The sequence below is a fragment of the Leptodactylus fuscus genome, unplaced genomic scaffold, assembly GCF_031893055.1.
Source record: "Leptodactylus fuscus isolate aLepFus1 unplaced genomic scaffold, aLepFus1.hap2 HAP2_SCAFFOLD_1274, whole genome shotgun sequence".
In the NCBI taxonomy this organism is placed as follows: Eukaryota; Metazoa; Chordata; class Amphibia; order Anura; family Leptodactylidae; genus Leptodactylus; species Leptodactylus fuscus.
Window position 1 is genome coordinate 17,501 of NW_027440115.1, and position 4,930 is coordinate 22,430.

Genomic DNA, 4,930 nt, shown 5'->3' on the forward strand with positions numbered 1-4,930 from the left:
CCGCCTGCTGAGCGACCTCTTCTCCCGCCGGAGGGCCGGAGGGGGGAGACGGGACGGACGCCGGGACGCCGGCGGACGCCCGCTCCTCCTCCCCGCCGACCGGCGGCGAGCCCGGAGGGGGGACAAGGGAGTGGCAAAAGACTAGCTGACTTCAGTGTGCTTTTCAAAATATGCGTTTTCCCAAATATGCGGGAGGCCGGCCCGGGGTTCCAGGAGAGACGGGGAGATTGTCCCTGAAGGCCGAGAAGCCGGGCCGACCCGGGGCCACCCCAGCCTGGGTGAAGCCAGAGGCCAAGTCCCTAGCAGGTGGCAGGCTGCATTCTGCTAAGTGTCTACCAGAGGGAGACACTTCCAGGAGACCCAGGGGGCCGAGCCTGAGGCGGCAGGCCGGCCATGGGTTCCAGGAGAGAGGGAGAGATTGTCCCAGGCGGCTGGGAAAAGGCAGGGCTACCCGAGCCTGGGTAACGCCAGAGACTAAGTCCCTAGCAGGTGGCAGGCTGCAATCTGCTAAAAATCCACCGGATGGCAACGGAGAGCCGCGCTCCCCGGCTTGTCCACAAGGCGGCTCCACTTCCAGGAAACCCAGGGGGGCGAGCCTGAGGCGGCAGGCCGGCCATGGGTTCCAGGAGAGAGGGAGAGATTGTCCCAGGCGGCTGGGAAAGCCAGGGCTACCCGAGCCTGGGTACATGCCGGAGGCTGAGTCCCTAGCAGGCGGCAGGCTGAATTCTGCTAAGTGTCTACCAAGAGGGCACCACTTCCAGGCAACCCAGGGGGCTAAGCCTGAGGCGGCAGGCTGGCCCAGGGTTCCAGGAGAGAGGGAGAGATTGTCCCAGGCGGCTGGGAAAGCCAGGCCTACCCAGGGCTACCCGAGCCTGGGTAATGCCGGAGGCTAAGTCCCTAGCAGGTGGAAGGCTGCATTCTGCTAAGTGTCTACCAAGAGGGCACCACTTCCAGGCAACCCAGGGGGCTAAGCCTGAGGCGGCAGGCAGGCCCAGGGTTCCAGGAGAGAGGGAGAGATTGTCCCAGGCGGCTGGGAAAGCCAGGCCTACCCAGGGCTACCCGAGCCTGGGTAACGCCGGAGGCTAAGTCCCTAGCAGGTGGAAGGCTGCAATCTGCTAAAAATCCACCGGATGGCAACGGAGAGGCGCGCTCCCCGGCTTGTCCACAAGGCGGCGCCAGCATTCAGGTTGCAGGCTGCATTCTGCTAAAAATCCACCGGATGGCAACGGAGAGCCGCTCTCCCCGGCTCGTCCACAAGGCGGCGCCACTTCCAGGAGACCCAGGGGGGCGAGCCTGAGGCGGCAGGCTGGCCCAGGGTTCCAGGAGAGAGGGAGAGATTGTCCCAGGCGGCTGGGAGAGCCAGGCCTACCCAGGGCTACCCGAGCCTGGGTAATGCCGGAGGCTCAGTCCCTAGCAGGTGGCAGGCTGCATTCTGCTAAGTGTCTACCAAGAGGGCACCACTTCCAGGCAACCCAGGGGGCTAAGCCTGAGGCGGCAGGCAGGCCCAGGGTTCCAGGAGAGAGGGAGAGATTGTCCCAGGCGGCTGGGAAAGCCAGGCCTACCCAGGGCTACCCGAGCCTGGGTAACGCCGGAGGCTAAGTCCCTAGCAGGTGGAAGGCTGCAATCTGCTAAAAATCCACCGGATGGCAACGGAGAGGCGCGCTCCCCGGCTTGTCCACAAGGCGGCGCCAGCATTCAGGTTGCAGGCTGCATTCTGCTAAAAATCCACCGGATGGCAACGGAGAGCCGCTCTCCCCGGCTCGTCCACAAGGCGGCGCCACTTCCAGGAGACCCAGGGGGGCGAGCCTGAGGCGGCAGGCTGGCCCAGGGTTCCAGGAGAGAGGGAGAGATTGTCCCAGGCGGCTGGGAGAGCCAGGCCTACCCAGGGCTACCCGAGCCTGGGTAATGCCGGAGGCTCAGTCCCTAGCAGGTGGCAGGCTGCATTCTGCTAAGTGTCTACCAAGAGGGCACCACTTCCAGGCAACCCAGGGGGCTAAGCCTGAGGCGGCAGGCAGGCCCAGGGTTCCAGGAGAGAGGGAGAGATTGTCCCAGGCGGCTGGGAAAGCCAGGCCTACCCAGGGCTACCCGAGCCTGGGTAACGCCGGAGGCTAAGTCCCTAGCAGGTGGAAGGCTGCAATCTGCTAAAAATCCACCGGATGGCAACGGAGAGGCGCGCTCCCCGGCTTGTCCACAAGGCGGCGCCAGCATTCAGGTTGCAGGCTGCATTCTGCTAAAAATCCACCGGATGGCAACGGAGAGCCGCTCTCCCCGGCTCGTCCACAAGGCGGCGCCACTTCCAGGAGACCCAGGGGGGCGAGCCTGAGGCGGCAGGCTGGCCCAGGGTTCCAGGAGAGAGGGAGAGATTGTCCCAGGCGGCTGGGAGAGCCAGGCCTACCCAGGGCTACCCGAGCCTGGGTAATGCCGGAGGCTCAGTCCCTAGCAGGTGGCAGGCTGCATTCTGCTAAGTGTCTACCAAGAGGGCACCACTTCCAGGCAACCCAGGGGGCTAAGCCTGAGGCGGCAGGCAGGCCCAGGGTTCCAGGAGAGAGGGAGAGATTGTCCCAGGCGGCTGGGAAAGCCAGGCCTACCCAGGGCTACCCGAGCCTGGGTAATGCCGGAGGCTCAGTCCCTAGCAGGTGGCAGGCTGCATTCTGCTAAGTGTCTACCAAGAGGGCACCACTTCCAGGCAACCCAGGGGGCTAAGCCTGAGGCGGCAGGCAGGCCCAGGGTTCCAGGAGAGAGGGAGAGATTGTCCCAGGCGGCTGGGAAAGCCAGGCCTACCCAGGGCTACCCGAGCCTGGGTAACGCCGGAGGCTAAGTCCCTAGCAGGTGGAAGGCTGCAATCTGCTAAAAATCCACCGGATGGCAACGGAGAGGCGCGCTCCCCGGCTTGTCCACAAGGCGGCGCCAGCATTCAGGTTGCAGGCTGCATTCTGCTAAAAATCCACCGGATGGCAACGGAGAGCCGCTCTCCCCGGCTCGTCCACAAGGCGGCGCCACTTCCAGGAGACCCAGGGGGGCGAGCCTGAGGCGGCAGGCTGGCCCAGGGTTCCAGGAGAGAGGGAGAGATTGTCCCAGGCGGCTGGGAGAGCCAGGCCTACCCAGGGCTACCCGAGCCTGGGTAATGCCGGAGGCTCAGTCCCTAGCAGGTGGCAGGCTGCATTCTGCTAAGTGTCTACCAAGAGGGCACCACTTCCAGGCAACCCAGGGGGCTAAGCCTGAGGCGGCAGGCAGGCCCAGGGTTCCAGGAGAGAGGGAGAGATTGTCCCAGGCGGCTGGGAAAGCCAGGCCTACCCAGGGCTACCCGAGCCTGGGTAACGCCGGAGGCTAAGTCCCTAGCAGGTGGAAGGCTGCAATCTGCTAAAAATCCACCGGATGGCAACGGAGAGGCGCGCTCCCCGGCTTGTCCACAAGGCGGCGCCAGCATTCAGGTTGCAGGCTGCATTCTGCTAAAAATCCACCGGATGGCAACGGAGAGCCGCTCTCCCCGGCTCGTCCACAAGGCGGCGCCACTTCCAGGAGACCCAGGGGGGCGAGCCTGAGGCGGCAGGCTGGCCCAGGGTTCCAGGAGAGAGGGAGAGATTGTCCCAGGCGGCTGGGAGAGCCAGGCCTACCCAGGGCTACCCGAGCCTGGGTAATGCCGGAGGCTCAGTCCCTAGCAGGTGGCAGGCTGCATTCTGCTAAGTGTCTACCAAGAGGGCACCACTTCCAGGCAACCCAGGGGGCTAAGCCTGAGGCGGCAGGCAGGCCCAGGGTTCCAGGAGAGAGGGAGAGATTGTCCCAGGCGGCTGGGAAAGCCAGGCCTACCCAGGGCTACCCGAGCCTGGGTAACGCCGGAGGCTAAGTCCCTAGCAGGTGGAAGGCTGCAATCTGCTAAAAATCCACCGGATGGCAACGGAGAGGCGCGCTCCCCGGCTTGTCCACAAGGCGGCGCCAGCATTCAGGTTGCAGGCTGCATTCTGCTAAAAATCCACCGGATGGCAACGGAGAGCCGCTCTCCCCGGCTCGTCCACAAGGCGGCGCCACTTCCAGGAGACCCAGGGGGGCGAGCCTGAGGCGGCAGGCTGGCCCAGGGTTCCAGGAGAGAGGGAGAGATTGTCCCCGGCGGCTGGGAGAGCCAGGCCGACTCAGGGCTCCATAAGCCCGGTAGAAGCTGAAGATTAAGCCCCCAGTCTACCAGCTACCCTCCCTGGAGCTCAGCTTAGGGAGAAGTCTCATTTAGCTGGATAAGTCACATTCGGGCGGACAAGTCACATTTGCCAGCATAAGTCACATTTGGGAGGACAAGTCACATTTCCCAGCATAAGTCACATTTGGGAGGACAAGTCACATTTGCCAGCATAAGTCACATTTGCCAGCATAAGTCACATTTGCCAGCATAAGTCACATTTGCCAGCATAAGTCACATTTGCCAGCATAAGTCACATTTGCCAGCATAAGTCACATTTGCCAGCATAAGTCACATTTGCCAGCATAAGTCACATTTGCCAGCATAAGTCACATTTGGGAGGACAAGTCACATTTCCCAGCATAAGTCACATTTGCCAGCATAAGTCACATTTGCCAGCATAAGTCACATTTGCCAGCATAAGTCACATTTGCCAGCATAAGTCACATTTGCCAGCATAAGTCACATTTGCCAGCATAAGTCACATTTGGGAGGACAAGTCACATTTCCCAGCATAAGTCACATTTGCCAGCATAAGTCACATTTGCCAGCATAAGTCACATTTGCCAGCATAAGTCACATTTGCCAGCATAAGTCACATTTCCAAGCATAAGTCACATTTCCAAGCATAAGTCACAGTTGGACTTAATAGTCGGGCCCAGAGAGATTCCCATGAGTGCTATCTCTGGCAGTGGGCTTAATAGTCGGCCCCGGAGGGTCGGCGGTGGGACTTAATAGTCGGCCCCGGAGGGTCGGCGGTGG